Here is a 21,939-nt window from a genome sequence, read left to right on the forward strand (position 1 = left end):
TATTTGTTTGGAAGCAAAGAATTGTAGAATAATAATGGTGTAGGTTGCATTGTCAAGCCAGACTTAAACATCCATGTAGGTTAATAACTGCCTCCTCACCTCAGTACTGTAGCTAGAGAAATACACAATACATTATCTAGTTATCTAAGACACTTCAATAGTTTTACAATGCCATGTGTGTGCCCCTGAAAGTTCAACCTCAGGCAGTTGAATAAATAAACAAAACGATCACAGCTATGGAAAGGTAAGCAGTTTTTTGTGAAAGCACACAAATTCTGCCCAATCAAAAGAAGTACTCCTGGATCCCAACATGTGGGTCTACCCAAAGCTCCTCTCTAGTGATGCTCACATAATTATCTGTCAACAGTTGCGTTTTCAAACCTCACCATAAAAACCTGTTGTTTTCAAAAGCATACTTCATGTGTCATTTCATTTCTTTAATGCAACTTGGGCCTCGATGGAAAATTTCAAACAACAGCCAGATAGAAACCAGTGTTGCTTCAGCTCATAAAGGAGACATAAACAAACCGCATGTGAGCTTAAGTGGGATTTTCTTTGTCTGTGTGTTTTTGGTAGCTGTGTCTAAAACTACATTCATTTTGCTTTATGCCTGGGCCAGCATAATAGATGAGCAAGCATATTCTCTCAAACCAAGTTGGGCACTGTGTGCCTGCTGTCCATTCATACGGAGCTCTGAGTAGACATTATTGGAAAGCCTTGTCCTGTTAACACGAAGCTTGTGCAAATTCCACACAGGGGTGTGTCCTGTGTTGTCTCAGTAAGTATTGACACCGACCAATTATGGCCCTCATTACGAGCCTGGCGGTCTGTGACCGCCAGGCTCGCGGTTGGCGGGAGCACCGCCGACAGCCTGGCAGTGCCCCTTAGGGCATTCTGACCGCGGCGCTTTGGCCGCGGTCAGTGCAGGAAAACCGGCGGTCTCCCGCCGGTTTTCCGCTGCCCGTCAGAATCCTCCAAGGCGGCGCAGCATGCTGCGCCGCCTTGGGGATTCTGACACCCCCTACCGCCATCCTGTTCCTGGCGGTTCGCCCGCCAGGAACAGGATGGCGGTAGGGGGTGTCGCGGGGCCCCTGGGGGCCCCTGCAGTGCCCATGCCAATGGCATGGGCACTGCAGGGGCCCCCGTAAGAGGGCCCCGCTTGTATTTCACTGTCTGCATAGCAGACAGTGAAATACGCGACGGGTGCAGTAGCACCCGTCGCACCTTCCCACTCCGCCGGCTCGATTCCGAGCCGGCGTCCTCGTGGGAAGGTTGTTTCCCGCTGGGCTGGCGGGCGGCCTTAAGGCGGCCGCCCGCCTGCCCAGCGGGAAACTCAGAATGCCGGCCGCGGTCTTCAGACCGCGGTGCGGTATTCCTGCGGCGCAACTTTGGCGGGCGGCCTCCGCCGCCCGTCAAAGTTGTAATGAGGGCCTATATATCTTTATTCTATCATATATAAGAGGCCCTTGACCCGCATGGTGTAGAGATGTAACTTCCTGAAGGAAACATGTTGTCAAAAAAACACAGCTACAATATGTCTGCCCTCAAGGCATCCTAGCGGGTCTCCTTGACTCATACCACTTCAGCATTCAAAACGTGTAAGTTGGGAGTGTGACACTGGCCAGTGTGTGCGTTTTTGTGCATTTATAAAATTGTGCATTATTACCAATGTGCAGAATATGTATGTACACATGAACTAACATGTGTACGCTTATCTGATATTATTGACTTTGAAAAGATTTTGCAATAACCTGCGATAACCTATTACAGTGCCTTTTCTTGGTTTATGCTAACTAGCCTCCAGCTAGTTCAAAATGGATGTCTCATTCTGTAAGTTTGCGGTCTGTTATTTCTGTTGCACACAGTCAAGCAGAGGTGTGTTTATTTTTGAAAGACATTGTTCTTGCTATTCTCAAAGAAAACGTTTTCAGCATGGGTGCAGTAATGTTTCAACTGCTCAAGGTCTCTGCCGCTAGCTTGCTTTATTGCATTCATTCACAATACTTCACTGTTGTTTTGTAGCTAGTTTGTTCTGCCATCTCCGGATGACTTCAGCTCTCTAGCTGAATCAATATTCAGGTAGTGGGTTAGTGCTTATAGCCTTTCCACAGTCTGATGTTCTAATTTGCTGTGCTCTAATTTCTAAAAATTGCATTTTTTTGCTCGCACCATGATGATTCCACATTTTCTCTGTTAGACTATGAGAAGATTTCCTATATAAACCCTCAAATTTGGCAGTGAGCCAGAAAACCCTTGATGACTTTCCAATGCTACTAGGGATGCTGTTTGATTTCTTATTGACTTGTGGCACATTTGGGACTTAGAATAATACTTGATTTTGCCCATACCTCTGTATTGGCCAATTACAGAAAGGCTTCATGGCAATAACTTTATGCATATGAACTTACAATTTCTGTATTGTACCCTTTGACTGTTTGAAATTAATATTTCTAAATTGTATAATTCCCCCCAGAACTCACTTATTGAGTCTGTCCTTACTTATTTGACCGCATTTATTTGATATGTTGTGTGGTGCCTTGTCTTGAGACAAATTGGCTCATGAAATTGAGGTTTAACAGAATCCTTCATCCACCCACTGGTGGACGTATGGCTGAGGTGTCTTTTGGGGTGTAAGAACCTAGGCATTCCCATGCCCACACAAGCGCTGGCAATGCTCATATATTGAAAAGCGACATGTGATACCACCCTAACTTAGCAAACAACTTACATCAATGTTACTCCATCACAGCTGTCTTTCTCAACATTTTTCTGACAAAGGACCCCTAAAATCCTTTTTTCATATCCCAAGAAGCCCCAACCTTTGAAAATGTTTACAAGTCAGAAAAAGTGTATAGTGGGGAATGCAATGTGATTACTCATAAATATATTGTCAAGTAAATATATGTGTAAAGAGATGCTATGTGTATGCCAGTCAGTTTATGTGTACCACGATAATTACTTATGTACTTGAAGACTACAGCAAAATTGTGAATGACTGTTAACAGGCTTTAAACACCACTAAATAACTAATTCTGAAAAATAACTTACTCTGATATTCATTCAGACAGATTTTCATTTAAATAAAGAAGAAACACCTTCTTGAACAATTGGCAGCAGAAATATTGGGAAAAAAGACCAGAAACATACTTTAGGCAGTCAGCAAATACAAGGTATGCTTGGGTCTTGGCCTGCAGATTCGGACCATGCTTCCAGAAAGAGTGTAAACCAAGCTACTCTATTCCTATTGGTGGCACAGAAATTATCGGCCAGATGTATCAAGGTTTTTTGCATTCGCAAACGGTGCGAATGCCCGTTTGCGAATGCAAAAAGCCAGTTCAGAATGTATGAAAGACATTCTGAACGCAATTTTAAGGAATCGCTAAAATAGCGATTCATTAAAATTGTGACCCTGTTTAGAGAGTCACAAATTGCAACTCTCTAAATAAGAAATCGCAAATGAAGATTCCGTATTTGCGATTTCTTAGCACATGTATGAAGCCATTCCTAAATGCGATTTGGGCATTTAGGAATCACTATTTACCACCAGGTTGAACCTGGTGGTAACCATGTGCAAAATATAAAAATGCATTTTAAATGCATTTTTAAAATGTACATGTAAAGCACCATATGCCCTTTTGGCATGTGTGCACCTTACATGTCCCGAAAAATAATTTAGGGGTGCAGCAGAGTGGGCGTTAGGCCCCCAGCACCCTGGGGTTTTGCATTTCCAAAATTGTGATTTATGGTTAAGAAATCGCAATTTTGGAAATGCAAAAAATTTGCAGATATGGGCCAACAGGCCCATAGGTGCGAATGGGGCTGGTATCGCAATTTGCAATTCGGTAATAGCATTTGCGATTTTTAAGAAATCGCTATCACCGATTCGCAAATGTGATACATGGCATTTTGCGAATCGAATCGCCAAAGGCCTTCATGATACATGTGGCCCTATGTCCCTGTCACTTCCAGGGAAGCAGTGGCTTCATAGCAATGCAAAATGAACACATGCACAGTATATCTCACTATAACCTTACACAACAAAGTGACCAAAGAAACAAAGAGGCATTTAGTAGTGCGTGGAAATTACTCCAGTACTGCAATTGCCAGACTAAAATTCCAGCGATATTCTATGGGATGTCTGGAATTCTTTGCAGTATTTGAAAGTGTTCTTTCACAATGTACAATATATGTATTTATTTATTCATGATTTACCTTTTATTATTCTAACAGCTTTTCGCAAAACACCGGTGATGATCTGTGGAACCTTGGGGTGCTGTATAAACCTTGTTTGGAGATACTGCGTTGTGGTACTGAGTTTCTCACAGGGCTTGAGGTTACGAGATGAGAGACTGGTGGTGGGGGATTGAAAGTCAACCTTCCTCTCTGCCTCAATTCAGGAAGGACCTCATGACCTGGCTCTTTGACTGAACCGGTCATCCAGCGTTTCGACTGGGCTGCAGAAACCCCACCGGCCCCCCGGCGCCTTGAGACCCGAACGGATGATTAGCTATGCTCTATAAGAACCCTGATTGATTGAGTGAATGAGTGAGGATGATGGTCCTGAAGAGTCCTTTTAGGTCACTGAAAGGTAAAGCATTATAGGGAGCATCTTCCATGTCAGGAGACGTCACACAGGCCTTTAGACAGCATCCTAAAGAATGACGAATTCTGATCATCATTACATGAGCCATATATTTTTTGGGAAGTACAACAGTACCTTTTTATCGGCATGATGCTTCAGCTTCATCATTTGCACAAGGCCAGGCCCACATGCAAACGAGGGCATGCCCATTCATGATCATGCTGGCACAAAATGTGTGCCAGTGCAATCTGTATTATAGAAGGAGCTGCACAAGCTTCTGCAGCCAATTGCATAATGTCAAAGTGCACCAAGGCACAAGAAGAAGGCACAAACACCTGTTGTGCTCCCAGGACACTTACTGTAATGCAGCCCATGAAGCGATTAATCATCGCAGTTTAAAACTCAGGTGTATGAAGCAGGTGCCTTGACCAGAATGTCATCCTGTTTCAGATCCTTCTGCTGACACCTTTTTCCAAAATGATGATGATTAAACCTCACCAATGATTTGTGACATGTTTCAAATCTGCAGTGTCTCATACATGCCTTCAACCGTAGGACAAATAACTCAATGGAGGGGTGTAGCTTCCATTGTGCAGTAAGTGCAGTGGCCCAGGGGACCCATCGGTCTCTGATTATTGCTGTATTTCATAATTCAAACTGCAGTCATGGTCTATTAGTTCGAAAATGATGTTGCATCAGAAAAATTAGGATGTCTTCATGCGTGAAACCAAGGCCGCCTCATCACCTTTTATCTCAGTAAGCATTGACACTGACCAGCTGCACCAAACATAAGTTTATTCAGGCTCTTGAACAGCAGGGCAAAGGGATATTGTTTAATAAAGAGAAGGCTAATATTCTCAGTGCACAGCAGAGGGAGGCATTCCAATGTGGGTCTCCATTGTCTGCCCCACCTCTTTCTGTTTGTGTGTTCCAGAAGAGAAAGTCTTGAGTGTGGCACTCAGGAGGAGTGTGGACACTTGCTGCTGTTGTGCACAGGTTTGTTAGGTCTATGTTGTGTTGCACCACTATCAAGTGCTGGACAACAGCCATAGAATGTCAGGAGATAGGCTACAAGCACAGCTCACATATGCACGTGTGTTGTTTTTAGGTCTTGCCTAGGGAGTGCATGCACTGTCTCTACAAGACATGTTATATCTACTCGGTGGGCTCACAGCCCGCCCATCGCCTTTGATTTGTTGCTTTGCGTGTCCTTTGTAAAGGCTTGCCTCTCTGTGGTCAATGTTTATTTTATGTCCCTCCTTTTTGTGTTTCGAACACTCCCAAGGAGCATGGCCCCTATTACTTGTAATCTTGCCTTCTGTGCATGTAGGTTTGTTTAAGTGCACTATTTTTTTCGACGGTTTCTGCCTGTGTTTTCGGAATGTCGGCTTTTCTTTATGTGTGGTCTTTATTGTTTGCTTTTTGATCCAAATGCATACACCCAATGGGAGTTCATAAAGGATTGTCATAGTGCTAACAGACTTAAATGCAAAACATGATCATTCAACGGGTCCTTTTTGACAGAATATTTCTTTTGTTTCTGTCCATGTTTTTCGAATGTAAACTTTTCTTCCTTTGTCATGTTGTGGTTTGTAAATCTTGTTCTTGTCTTGTCAGCTTTGATGTGCATTCAAAGACTGAGATCAAATGTTTACTGAGGGCTCCTGTTCCGTCCCCTTCGCAACTTGACCCGTTACCTACCACCTCCCTCATCTCTGCTTGCCCCATTCTTCAGTGGTGGGGCATGATTCCATACGTACATTTTATCATGCCAGCTTAGCAAGAACAAATTAATTGAATAAGGGGTTCACAATCAGAGAGAATGAAATAATGAAAACATTTTCATAAACACTAATAACATGAATAACATGAATGAACAACCGTCACCCTCCCAGACACTGGACCCATTCTTGCAACTTTACATTTCAAGGTGTACCTGACTTATTCACATACACACTCACACAGGGAAAGCTCTTCCTCCACCAAATTAGGTTAATTCACCTGATTTCCTGTTTTAGTAAAGCTCTCAACTATTTGAACATTAATGTTACTCTCCAGCCCCATATCATACACCTTCCATGATCATATACAACTCATCACCACTCCTCATCACCCTGTGTGCACCCTTTTAGTCCTGGTCCTTCTTAGCTTAAGGCAGCTTGGATAAACACATAGAGAGAGTATTTTTGTGTGTTTGTGTGTGTGTTCACTCCGGTCAGAGTTTAAAGAATAGATTCAAAGTATGTAGGAATTTCACCATATAAGAGACAGACTTGCAGTTAAATAGTGCAGTACTTTCAGTGACACAAATTTACATTCACATACAAGGAACATATTACTCATCAATGTTAATTTTTTCTTGTTGTGTTTTTTTCTTTCATCATGTCATTCCCTATTACCAAAATCTTCAATAAAAGTCCCATGTACTGTAATGAAGCAATGTATGCACAACTGTTGTGTTCAGCACATTCACAGTGATGCAAAATGTAAGTTCTTTCTGTAGTCTTGAGACTTTTAGTCCTGCGATTTTGGGGGCAGCATAGACTAATGCAGCACATGCATGTGGGGGTTGATAGAGTCTGAAAGGTTACGGGGAAGTCGCTGGCATTAAAAAGGCAAAGTGAGACTTCTCAGTTGGCCAAGACTGCTGATGTCTATAGCAAAATTCACAAAAGTAGCAATCAAGCTGATTTTCGCTAGTTTCAGTTTGGGAGAGAAAGGCGGAGCAGAAAAGCTGGTAGACTGAAAAGTTCTGCACTTATAAGGACAGCGATGAGCAGGATTAAAAACCATTCATTAATAACTATAAACTTATAACAATTATGAAGTGAAGTCACTGTATGCCACAGTGGTTAAATGGCTGTTGCTGCAGCAAAAAATGCAAATAAAAAAGCAGGACTGGACTGCATCTTGGTCACAACCTCCAAGTACACGCGTCTGTGCTTTGATAGGGAGTAAGACACAAGACATTCACTTCCACTGCCTTGCATGCAATTCCAACCCTGGTCTGGGTGTGAAGCGACGAAAGCACTGCATCACACAGCAAGGGGCAGAAAATAGCCAATAAATCCATGGTTTCTAAATAAAGCCATACAATGATTGTGCCTGGTCTGTGAACCTCCCACCCCCACACTGACTAGTGATAGCGCGTCCAGTCTTTATAAATTACTTGTGATTGGACACCCTGGAGGTCAGTGAACCTTTTAACTGAGTTGGGTTCTCCTCATCCAAGAATAGTCGGATCACTCAGATCAATCATCAATAACCATTTAAATCAATAACCAATAATCAACAAATAATCAATCAACACATTAAGAATCAATAACAATCAGTATTTTGACGCACCATGCCCTTTCAGCCATGAATAACCACACCAGTTTATTAAAGGTTAATGAGTTTATTTCCCTATATTAACAAAGCTAACACAAAATATATAAGTCTCAAAATCAAATGATATATATATACGAACATTACTAGCTGTCCATAGCGACGGAAGAAATGCAATTTATGCAAAATCTGGATTATAATGCACTCGGTTATAGCAATGCAAATCATTAATATAAGCAACTGAATTTGACTAATTGAATACATCAGTCAGCATAACAAGATTTCAATTCAGCATGGTGCATCAGATGAATACCTCAACTAACCTCTAATTAGCATTGGCATGTGGGGCTTCATGCAAAACGAATTTAGTCAACACAAATTTAGAAAACTTCTAGCTTGGGCCCTGTCAAAATAAGCAGTTGGTACCTAAGAAGGAAAACACAATGCATAATACAATTATCCTTTCATAATTACCAAATACAATCAGCATTCAAGATAAGTCTTCATCCTTCAGGTACCGGTTCGATCAGCATGGGGCAGGTTTCAAAGGGGCAAAGTTAAGGGCAAATTTTCCTTGCGGCAGCAAGGAGAATGGGCAAAAGTTACTGCATGGGCAAGACGGGGCAACATTTACGTTAAAGTCTCTAGGGTGAGAATTCTTAAAGTCTCTTTCTCTGTGACAGAGAAAAGGCATCAGAGGGCCATTTAAAATGGCGTCTTGAATCAGGCTTCAAAATGGCATCGAAGAAAATGTCTGACTTCTCTTTGTCCGGTGGGTTTAAGTAAGAAACATTCCAAGTTCTTCAGGGTCTTCCATTGGAGGGTTCATAGGGTGGCTTCCTTTTGACCAATGAATAGTGTCTTTCTCCTAGTACTCATTTATGCATAAGGTGTCCTTGGAGCCTTTGAACACAAGTTGCAACAAAGTTTGCCAATTAATTCTATATCAGTGTCTTTATTGTCTGCACCTGCAGAAGCTGACCTTGCTTCAAAGGGGATGAAACTAGCCTAGCACAAAACCTTGAGATAAGTGTATTAGTCATTTCTACTGGAAAAATACAACCTTAAAGTAAAATAATATATCTTTGTTAATACAAGTGAAAACCACGCAGTTAAATTGGAGACCAGGCAACTAGGCCAAAGCCTTTGCTAAATTTAAGCTAAGCATAAAACAGTTTCAACAAGAGAATCATAGAATACAATTGCAATTATGACGGATTACTACATTGTCGATTCTTCGTGATTAATTAAGCTCGTTTATAATAATGGCGAACTACCTCGTGGGCACATTTTCCCACGTACATTATTTTTCCTTGCTAAAATCACACTACCTTATTCGATTTTGTTTACATGATATATGAAGATTTGTTAGTCTTTCTTTTTCTGCTTCATCAATAGCATATAGGTCTGTCACAAGAATAGACGCCTATGTACCCACTGTGCATTTGGGCTAATACTGACACTTCTCTTTTGCTGGTTATGTTAATAAACAGTATTAGAGCTCTGCCAGGATTGGCTAGGGCAGGGGAATCCTGCACTCCAGGAGAGACTGGGAGGCTGTGGCAGTATTCCCTCGGCCCCCTAACACTGCACAGTTTAGAGGCCTAGTGCTCATGTCTTGCTGGACACAGCAAGGCAGAAGTCCAGGTCAGCATGCGCACTTCACATCAAGACACTGGAGACCTCCCTGGTGGAAAAGCCATGGGCTGTGTGCAGTGAATATAAAAATACTTTACTGCAAGCCGCCTCCATGAAAGTGCTAGCAGCCTCGGGTAGGCAGTCTACTGTTCTCTCGTGCTTGCAGTGTGTTATGCCTGGGCATGTTCTGCGGTTTAAATGCTAGCCGTGGTTCATCGTTGCAGCTACAGGATTCCAGTGTACCATTACAGTGTGAAACCCAAACCTTAAGGCGAACGGCTGCATTTTTCCAAGTACCTCCCCAGGTACAGAGACTGTGTACCTCGGTCCACTGCCATCCTCACACACACCACAAATACAAAAACATACAAAAACATAATGCTCAACTCAATAATACTAGAAGGTAAGCGAACAAAGTATTCAAGCTTCCTTTGGAGGTTGTCACCAACACTCCCTCCCTCCATGTTTTCTTGCTACTGAAAATAAGTAGCAAAAACATTCTTATTAGACGAAAGGGGGCCCAGTCTGTATACTGAGTTAAATAGCCCCAGCAGGTGGGGTTTTGTCATTTTAAAGCAGGGGGCGCTACTAACCTAGCTAATATCCAATTACCCAACTGAGGAATAGTGACGAAAGATGCCCCACACACCCAACCCCCCAGGGGACTAACGGGTCTAACACCGAGCACCAAACTGATAACGTGAACGCTCCCTGGAAGGGCTGTAACATAACAGCAGTGGGAAGGGAGACTATAACGGGCGGGGAGCATTTGTGTGCACCAAAAAAGGGGAAGGGGCACACTAGAAGGCCTCAGTAGAGCCCCTAACCTCTTTGAAATGGGAACAACGGAGATATCCCAATAATCCACCATGCTGAGGGAAACACACCTAATCCAAAAAACTCTGGTGACAAAGCACCTACATATCTTGTTATGAAGCTGAGATTTCTAGACAGCTGTTGTTTAGATTTAGGCGCTGACTCGAATCAGAGAGCAGAAATACAAGTAGCTTAATTCATCAAGAGGGTTAAAAACGCAGTTAAATCAAAGTGTGAATTTACAAAAAATCTGTGCTGCCAGGGATTGAAGAGCTATACAATTGCTAAATACAAACATAAAATGGCAGTTGTCTTGAAGAGAGGATGTGGCATAACATTTAGAGTTGCTGACTTTGGAACTGGGAAGCCGGAATCGAGTTTCGACGTTGGCTTTTCCTGTGCAAAAAAAAAAAAAACTAGAAAACTGAAGTTTCAATCCAAGGAGCAGTTAATTGAAAACAGTACAATAATATGAAACATGAAGCATCGGGCAAAACAGTGTACAGACCACAACTCTCATCTTAAAGGGTAAAAGGCCGCTTTAATAGAACAGGTCTGGCATAACACATTAACCTTGGCATAAAAGCCTCACAAAACTACAGAATCATCACTAATACAATATGTCCTGCTAGCCCCTCCCCCACCCTCTAAACTTACCCCTCACCAATACCCATTGTCCCATCCCCTCCTTGACCCGACCAATCCATTATCCATCTGTCCTGCTGTCCACCTTCTGTAGTTACCCTTGCCTTGCTTCCCTTGTGTTCCTTGTGAAAACTCCCTGCCCTCTCATCTTTTAGCATCCATCCCCTTCCCCCCCAAAGCCTTTCTGTGAAAAACCCCCGCTTAGCCAGACCTGCCTACCATCGGCATAAAATCAAACCCACCCACAACGCATAAGAAAAAAAAAACAACAACCTACCCCTAACCAGCAGACTTGTCCCATTAGAGCATAACAAAACCCATAATCAACCATAACCAAGGAAAGTACGCAGCGGCATCTGCCTCCAATGCATAACCAAAACTTTAGAGAAACCCTGCCCCAGGGCCCCCGCATAATAGAATTCCATATGGGAGGGCGGGTGACCCCATCTACTGGGTGTGACAAACGGCCAAAGAGGCCGCCCACGCCCTGCCCCTGCCTTATAAACCCACCCTAAAATTCCTGCCCCATCCGGGAAGTCCAACCAATCCCCTCCTCCTGCTGTGGACTGTCCCACCACCGCCCGATAAGCTCGGGGGGAGACCGGGCAAGCCCTTTCTCCCCTCAAACCCCCATTGGGCGAAACAGTGTAGAGACAACAACTCTCATCTTAAGGGGTAAAAGGCCGCTTTAATAGAACAGGTCTGGCATAACACATTAACCATGGCATAAAAGTCCCACAAAACTACAGAATCCTCACTAATACAATATGTCCTCCTAACCCCTCCCCCACCCTCTAAACTTACCCCCTCACCATTACCCCTTGTCCCATCCCCACCTTGACCCGACCAATCCATTACCCATCTGTCCTGCTGTCCACCTTCTGTAGTTACCCTTGCCTTTCTTCACTTGTGTTCCTTGTGAAAACTCCCTTTTAACATCCATCCCCTTCCCCCACAAAGCCTTTCTGTGAAAACCCCTGCCACACAGGAAAACCCGCTAGGTGTTTTCCTGCCCCACCCAAAAACCCATACCTACTGATCCCAAAGTCTCTCTCCCAACAAATCAGCAATCATCATCCAAAGATCCAACAAGTAATGTTGTTACCGATAAAAGACAAATGTACCCCATTCTGCCGAAACAACTCCACATCCGAACCAACTATATTCTCGTGCATCAACACAGAAAAACCTTGTGACTGACAAAAATTATTCATTTCCCTGTTAACCTTCTTACGCTGCTTCTCAATCCCTGTAAATAAATTTGCACCTCTCCAGACCCCAGACCCTCCTAGGCACCAAACTAGTCCACACAATATGGGTCCCTGCCCAGCGCTGCTTCATCCTCCCCAAATCCATCTTCATGGCTTTCAAAAGACCAATACCCGACAACGGCACCAGATATTCTCCCCCAGATGAGTTACCAACAAATCTGGACTAACGCCCCTGCTCGAGTCTTCTAGAAAGCACATACAACAACTCTCCCCACCTCATGCCACTCTTGCACACCCAACTAACCTTAATTCTTGCACCATCCAAACCCAATTGCCTTCAAAAATGCCTTGACGAGGCCTGCTTCTCCGCCCCAATGAATGAACGAAAGCCCCACAATCCACACAGAACAGGCTCTGTCTGGGCCCCCGACACAACCTACAAAAGATCATCAGAAATTAATTAAGGTTGCTTTGGGGAAGGGTAGAGTAGGGGTGGGAGAAAAAAGAAGGAGTTCCAATTCACTATTTATAAAACCTCACACAATGCTGAAAACATTGCCACCTCCTCCTCCCCATATCCATAATAGCTTTATCTGACTTTCCCATCCGTTTTGCTTCTGTAGCCGCACCAATTCTAAAAGAATGTGTCCCATAACAGCGTGGATACATCCCCAATCTTTTAATTGCCATCTTTAAAACTGCAAGCATTTGTTGGGCTTTTAAAAGAGAACCGTCCTGGTTAACAAATACCAACCTGGATGTTTCCGGCAACCATCTAGAAAAAGAAATCCAAAGCTTAAAGGGACAATCACGAGAGTCTTTACCTCTCAATATTACTTCTTGGACCCTTCCCAACTGATCCATCTTAGATGAGCGCAACCATATAAAAATATACCCATTTCTTACCTGGACGTCCAAACGTGATATACCTTCTTTCCCTTGAACCCCCAGCAATTCAGAAACCCTAAATGCTCCATGAAAGAGCCAAGACATGCAAAGTGACATCAACCGTAACTCCCACACCAAAAAACAAACCTTGTCCAAGACCCCCAATTATGTCTGTAAAAGCTGTGATGTAATAGGGCGCCGACGATCAACTCTAGCACCCCCTGTCCTTGCCCAACCCGCCAATATCCTCCTACAAATTTCACCCTCTACCGGAGCATAACCCCAAAAATACTTACCATAGAATGAAACACCGGATAACTTACACTCTATCGTAACCGCAGACAAACCAATCTCAATCTGCTGCATAATAAAACAAACAGCATCCTCACGCCTCCTTCCACACCCTTCCACCCCACCCTCCCTTTTAACAGCACCTGAATTCAGAAACTCCAACCAGGCCTGAACATAACTCCTCCTCATGGATGGAGCTATGGACTGCTGGACCGGCTCCAACATCCTCACTCTCCTATCCCCCACAACTCCCCAGGGACTGCAGTCTTCTGAGCATCTGCTCCCGGTGCCAGCCTACAGAATCTCTGCCACTGAAAATGAGATAGTGCATCAGCAATATCATTATTAATTTCAGGAACGTATTTAGCCTTGAACATTATATTAAATCTCAAACAGTTCAACAAAAATACTCTCAACAGCCTGAGCACTCTTTCGTCCCTTGCTCTTTGCGAGTTCACTAGATTAACCATAGTCTGATTGTCCACACTAAAAACCACATTCGCATTAGCAAAAGTGGGTCCCCAAATGGACAATGCAACAACAAGAGGAAAAAATTCCAAAAAGGTAATACTATGACTGACTTTCTTCCAACTCAATGGCCAAGCTTCTGCCGCCCAATGTCCATCCCAAAAAAACCACGAGCTCCAGATGCATCCGAAAAAATGAGAATTTGCCAAAACCAATCAGACTCCTCCACCAACATGGTCACACCGGTGAACTCCTGGAGAAAACCAATCCATTTTCTCAAATCATCCTTGACACATGCCCGAAGCCGAATGTGATGATGCGGCAAAACCGCTCCACGCATTGCAAAACCCAACCTTCTGCAGAAGGCTCTGCCAACTCTCACCACCTTGCAAGCAAAATTCAAATGACCCAGTAAACTTTGATCTCGTCATAACTCCAACTTAGGTTTCCGCACCGTCTCCTCCAACATAGAAACCAACTGCTGCACCTTGTCCTGTGATAACCGTACCTCCATTTTCACAGAATCCAACTCTATACCCAGAACATTTAAACATGTTGAAGGCCCTTCCGTCTTTTCCCGGGCCAAGGGGACTCCAAAGTGAGTCATAACATGCTTAAACTCCAACAATGCCCTACTACACTGTCCCGAATCAGGCCTTCCAACCAAGAAAGAATTGTCCAGGTAATGTGTCACAAACTTAAACCTGTACTGAAACTGAAAAAAACACTCCAAGAATGTGTTAAACATCTCAAACAATGAACACGACACAGAAAAACCCATAGGCAACATCCTATCAACGTAATTGGCATCATCAAACTGCATGCCCAACAAAGAAAAATCCTCTGGGTGTACCGGCAAGAGTCTAAAAGCTGACTGGATGTCGGATTTTGCCATTTCAGGACCCGACCACATCTTCGCACCAGCGAGATGGCTTCATCCACCGAAGCATAATGTACCACAGAATCCTCTGGAGCAATGAAATCATTCACTGAAGCCCCAGCCTGCCACAACAGGTGATGAATTAAACAAAACTCTCCCGGTTGCTTCTTGGGCACCACCCCCCAAAGATGAAATAGTCAAATTAGTCAAAGGCCCACCATGGAAGGGGCCACAATTCTGCCCAGATCCAATTCCTTCCTCAACTTAGACCCCACAACCTCTGAATACTCCCTCGCTGACTTCAAATTATTAGCCCATCTTCGCAGCCTAGGACCTTGGTAACACAACTTGAAACATTCCTGAAAACCCCTAAACAATATCTTGGCTTCGTCCAAACGGGGATAAAACTGCAATCAATAACTCACCACATCCAACTTAATATGCGTAGGGCCCTTTACTTGCCAACTGCTGCATATGCCCCCTACCCCTCTTGACTCCTCTAGCTTGTGCCCCTTGCCAACCCCATTGGAGCCCTCCATAACATTGATAGGCAGGGTGCCTGCCTCCACAATTGGGGCAGTTGTGACGAAACTTACACTGCTGTCTGGTGCAAAGTCCACTATTGAACGACCAACATGCCCCGTTGTGCGGGAACTGCCCTCGGTGTGCAAAACCCACCCCAAATTGGGTGGGACGCTCAAGAAAGGGCTTATACTGCACAGGTAAGCCACTCGCCGTATGCATCGTAGGCGCATTCCTTGCCGTCCTCAGCCATTTCATCCAAAGTTCATTATCAATTTCACCCCACACCTTGTCTGAGTAAATCGCCTTCCTTGCTCTAAATTCCTCATCGTATCTAAACCAACCAAACCCACCATAATCCATCTGAGCGCGACGCACAATATCCATATATTTAAACATTGCCACGCAACTATCCGGATAGCGCTCACAATACACACTTGCCTAAATCAAAAAGGCTAACGTCCAATTCTCAATCGTAGTAGGAACTCTAGGTCCACGAGCTAGTTCCCACTCCTCTTCTTTTGAACCTTCTTTAGCCTGCACCTCCCTATGCAACAACTTAAAAACGTCAATAAACTCACCCTTACAGATCTTCTCTTTTAAACTCTGAGTGACATGCGCCCCCAAAGGCATCGACTCTCCTATATAATGTATCTGTTAGATTTAGTACTACTCCCTGATCCGTCTCCCACCGCAGCACCAGAGGCAGCCTTCCCATCACCTGCCTTAGCCACATCTGACTTACCTGGCACCTCAGAACCAATCCCCAAACTCACATCCGACTTACCTGACACAAACTTCGAATCGATACCTACCTGAATAGAAGCATCCACACTTCCCTTCCCATGATCAACGCCCACTACACCGCACAAAACCCTGTCAGAATTTTTCTTTGCATCCACCAACCCCACTCTGCCGCCCCCAAGCCCAATTGGATCCAACCCATAGTCCTCACCGCTAGGGAAATTTCCAACGACCAACTCCTGATTACGTCCCACCGGGCGATCACACTGGACCGCCTTCTTGATAACTCTAGACGTCTCCACCATACCACCCGTCGGCACTGCAACTTCGTGTGCTTCCACTTCCTCATCATAATCCAGCTGTTCCTCTTCAATGTGCTCCAAATTTAAACCAGCGCCCCGGCTAGTAGATGGCCACACACTGAACCCTGGACAGGTTTCCTGTCCCAAAACTCCATGACCAGATGCTTCCTGTGATGTCAGGTGAACCGCTCTGGGTTTCACCCTCCCTTCTACCCGGTGTCCGACGGGTGCTCCGACCCTCACCAGCAAACTCTTACCACCAGCCGGCCGCCCAAGCTGCTGATGCACCGCATGATCCTCATGCCCGCCCAAAACACGAGGATTGTCACACCCAGGCAGGCCCTCACCCTGACCCGACTGCCAAAAAATCAAGCCTAACCTGTGCCCTGCCTGCCTTCCCATCACTGCTAGCTTCCCCACAAATATTGCCTCTATGCACCATCCCACTACTATTCACGCCAACCTTAAAAACTGCCTGATTATCCACTTCCCAGGCTTGAAACTTATGCAGCATGGGACTAACTACTCTAGGTACCTAAGGAATCATCCTGCCTTCTCTGGAAATATAGAAACCATCAGGAAGACATTTCCCCCCTACAATCAACACTGGTTTGACAACCTTGCTCATCCCCTTCCTCCTCCAAACTAATAACCACTGTATCATCAATAAATGTGGAGGGAGCCGCCATCTTGCGCACTCCACCTAATGGTCTTTCATCTAATGCGACCATTAAATGCTGTTTGAAATCGGAGGGCGCTGCCATATTGGATGTGCCTCCTAATGACCTTTCCTCAAACGGATTCCCCACTCTCTCCCCACCGCTTTCCAAGGATGATGGAGCTTGCTGCCTTCGTTTTTTTGGCACGTGCCTAACCGACGGTTCCTGCGCCTTATCAGCCCACGCCCCAGTGCGGCCCACACATCGCACCGCATCAGGTTGGTCAGCCCCCCTGCCACCTATAGTCATGCGCAGGCGAAAAGAGGCACCGGAATGCCTCACAAACCTGCCTCCGCCCCGCTGCACACTCCTAACTGCAGGTAAGCAACATAACTCTTCCCCAGGGCCCTCCAAACCTCGTTCTGGTGAAAATATGACTTTCCTGCCAGCAACGCTTTTAGACTTGAATTATTTGGGGGCTTGTTTAGGTGACGGGAATGCAATACTTGCTGCCGTCACGCCCTCTGACTATAACCTCTTAGGCCTCCTAAGCCTGCTCCAACACTCCCTCCTTAATCAAATACTCCCTCCCCTCATCCTGCAAAACCTTTAATGCTTGAACCACTTTGCTATGCTCCATTACCGAAAACCTACAAACCACAAAACAAAACAATCACCACAATATTGCTAACGTAAACTGCCTACCCAAATCACAGTACCGCCTACTGGGTGTGACAAACGGCCAAAGAGGCCGCCCACGCCCTGCCCCTGCCTTATAAACCCACCCTAAAATACCCGCCCCATCCGGGAAGCCCAACCAATACCAACCTCCTGCTGTGGACTGTCCCACCGCTGCCCGATAAGCCTGGGGGCAGACCGGGCAAGCCCTTGCTCCCCCCAAGCCCTCATGGTGCTGAGTTGCATAGGCTCCAAAAGTGTATCAGGAATTAAAGTTTGTTTACAGATGCATACACAGCTACTTTCTGATTGGCAAATGGCGTCAGCTGAGCACTGTCCCCCGAAACAAACCATTGTGGAAAAGGAGCAGAACATGATCAGGAAACTAACACAACAAGCTGAGGCAAAAAAAAAGTAGTGTGCCAATACTAACATACATGGGTGATCAAGTAATAATCCATGTAACAGGGTCAGTCTCAAGGACGGGAACAAAACAGCCAGAAGGCGGGACAAAAAGTAAAGCTTTTACCAAAGAAACCAAAGGAATTTTGAAAAGCAGGCCCAGGAATGAATGAAAGTGATGGGTGTGTGATGGGTGTGGTGAAAGTCCACGGAAGTAGAATACAGCATTTCGAGATACAGCGCATGTATGCACGCAGCCTAGGCTCGACCTAAAACGGGCAAAACGAAAACATTTTATATAAAAAGATGGTATGTAGCTGCTTACTATGGGGGTGGCGGGCCAACGGTCTTATGCCCCAAATGAGGGGCCGCCTCTGCGGCCTCCTCACAACTCTTTTGTTTCTACAAATATTTGTGAATGCACCTTGGGCACATTTAAGCCCGTATTTATACTTTTTTTAGCGCCGCATTTGCGCCGCTTTTTGACGCAAAACGGCGCAAACCTACAAAATACAGTGGCATTTTGCAAGTTTGCGCCGTTTTTGCGTCAAAAAACTACGCAAATGCGGCGCAAAAAAAGTATAAATACGGGCCTTATTTTGTGAGCAGCGTGATAGCTTTGTTTATATCCTTACAAAACCTCGGATACATCTTGCGTTTTATTTTAATGTTTTATACTGCACCTCGATTATGTTTGGAGCCTTATTTTATTTTTCTTACTAGAAACCAAGACAGCGTAGGCCCCTCGTGCTCCAGAGCTGGCTGTTTTACAGTGAGAGCACACTGCTTGTGCAATTTCTTTTTTTCTTTTTACCGTCCATTCCTTCCCGTTGCACTGCATTTCCCCCTTCTGCCCCGGTGCTTGTTTTGCCTGTGCTGTCTGCTGCTCAGTGAATGCACATAACCCTTTCCAGTCTGTGGGGGGTCCCTTGTTCTCGTGTGACGGGGAGGGATGGGACACTGGTTTTATCCTGTTTATAGTCAGTGGGTATCTTTTTCGATACCTTAGTGCCCCCCGCCCTTTGACGAAATAGCTGGGGAAATTCTAATTTGGAAATAGTCTCAATTAAATGGTTTCTGTGCCTCGATTGCTGACCTACTTTTGTGGCAGCACATCTCACCACAAACAAGGCACATATTTACAGAAGAACAGATTTCCAAGGGGATCTTGCAAGTTCTGTTTCTCCTTGACGAGTGCCTTTTAATAGCATGATAGACCCTTTAAAGCTTCCCTTCTAAGCCATTCTCCTGATGAGCGTGCGTGTAACCTATAGTCGCTTATTTGTTCCACTTACAAAGGAGCGCACACAATTTCAACAGTTGTGACACAGAGATGCACATTAGCGGTGTTTTTCTCGTCGGGAAACAGAATCTTTTCAAGGTGACTTTTCCTAAACTTGTAGTTGGTTTCTCCATTTAGGAACCAGCAGTCTTCCTTCGCATACATTTCAGTGCCACAGTCAGCCACAGTCAGCCGAGCACTACAGTCCGAAATATTGCTATTTACCAGGAATGGGATGTGCAACTTAATGAAACACGTGTCTCTGTTTGTCCAGAGCCTGCCAACTTCAATTCTTCCAGTGGGACATTTTAGTATTCACCTAGAATCGGAGAATCAGCAGAACCTCAGCCAATATTAGAGTGCTGGATTCCAAAGTGTTCATTGCCTATACAGTCCACAAGTGCCTTTGAAGGATGTGTGGATGCTATTTTAGCTGACCTACACCTGTTGGTGGTAGTAACACAGTTTCTTGCAGCTTGAACGTTGCTGCTGGACACCTGAAATAGGTTGAATCTCTTTTTTTATCTAACTTATCCTCAACCCTCCCCTCGCTGTTTCTTTTCACCCCGTCCCTCGTTCTTCTCCCCCTCCCGCCCCATTTCTTCATTCTCAACCTAAACAGTAGTATAAAGCGGTCAGCGCTCACCCCACCCATTGCTGCCCTCTGCTCCCTCGATTCCTAAAGGCAATAGCTCCCCCATTGGCGCGACTGGTGGGCTTTGCCAATGCTCGTTCTGTATAGTTGTCCTGTCATCAGTGCTTAATTTGAGGCAGTGGTTGCTGTGGGGGCCACTTGCACTAATTTTTAGGGACTGGCACTTATTTTTCCTATTCAAACATTTCCCGAGAGCGACTATAGAAAAACACACAGAGGCCAACGAAGGAAATAGAGAAAGACGGAAAACCATCACAAAGGAAGAAAGCAGGACCTGCAGGAGATCAAGGGACAGAAAGGCCTGATAGTGGATTAAGGATGCGCGAGGCAGATTCAAGACTACACATCCTTGGTATTCGGGAGGCTGACATTAATCAACCAATCAACATAAGGATATTAACTTCAATTTTAGATTCTAATTTCAAATTAATTTTCAGTATGTTTTAAAACTTCCACTTTTCATTGTTGTTTTTATATTTGTGCTTAATTAATCAGCCAATATTATTTAATTTTAAGCAGTTGCTGACACCCTGATTACGTGTGGCAGCCCCCAGGGGTCCACTGACCACAGGTAGTGTTTATCCTCAGTTGGTACCCACATGCGCTACCCCTGGTCTAATCATCTTGACTGCTAGGGCACCTCGGAACTACCGCTTATAGAACTTAACTCCGGAAAGTGCATAGCGGCAGTCAGTCCTAGCGGTAATTGCTATTTGTGACAATTTATTGTCGCATCCGTCATCGCACATATGGCTGTTGTCAGCGTCAACCCTGGAATGTTCACTTCCACTGAACTCTTTAAACTGACAGACGTTTCGAGCGATACTTTTTGTAGATACCAGTTTCCTTGAGATCAGTGTCCTTAACTGTGGTTCAAAAGGAGTATTGAATGTAATGCCTGGTAATCGGTCTCTCAGTAGGACGAGATCTCCCAGTGAGATGTCACTCTTTCCTTTGTCCTTCTTCTTTCCACCCTTGATGGGTCAATCACATCCCTTCATATTGTTTTTCCTTTTACTCTTCAGATGAATTGATAGGCCCAACTCAGGGTGAGTGGGGATGGAGTAATTTAATAAGCGATGAAGGCACATGTGGGGGGAGGAGGTGTTTCTTAATTACCCCAGAAACGTATATATCACCCATTCAATGTTGCTGTTTTCCAGTTCGGTAATATGCTGTGCCTTGTTGGGAGTATACTTAAACCATACACTTCCCTGTTGGACTGTGGCCACAGGAATGTGATTTTCCAATATTCAATGTTGAGCGATGCAGTTGGAATCGTAACGCAGATGTGGTATATTTCTGCCTTATAGCACAGGCCAGCAATTCAAGTTCCAATGCATATAGTAACGATGATAGAGGGCATCCCTGTCGTGTACCTCTGCCTAAGGGAAATTCGTATGATGTGTGCCCGTTAATGCGTAATAGACTACTGGGTTCTTGTATAGTGGTCGGATCCAGAGTAAGAATGTGTCTTGCATCCCCATCTGTGCTAGAACCATACGCATGTATTCCCATTCAATAGAATCGAATGCTATGGCGGCGTCCAGTGGGACAGCTGCTGCCTGCAAATGAGGGGTCCAAATAGTGGAGCAGATCAAAGAGAGTGCACAGGTTTTGTGCAGTGGATCTGGATGATATGAACCCTAACTGGTTGGGGAATACCAAATTTGGGCACAGGGATTGGATTCTAGTTGCTAGAATTTTGGCTATAATTTTTGCATCTATATTTATGACGGAGAGCGGTCTATACGATTTGCAATGCTTTGTCTTCTTGACACACAATGTAATCTCTTACTATTTAATAGTTACTGTCTTTCACCTACATTCCCCATAACCTTACTCTTCCACACACTTTTCTTTGCCGATTGTTTTTTCCCATTGGTATTTTCATACAATTCCCTTAGCATCCTTTTATATCACAAAGCATCTTCTTTATCCACATCCCC

Source organism: Pleurodeles waltl, chromosome 7 (assembly GCF_031143425.1).
Source record: "Pleurodeles waltl isolate 20211129_DDA chromosome 7, aPleWal1.hap1.20221129, whole genome shotgun sequence".
NCBI classification, from domain to species: Eukaryota; Metazoa; Chordata; class Amphibia; order Caudata; family Salamandridae; genus Pleurodeles; species Pleurodeles waltl.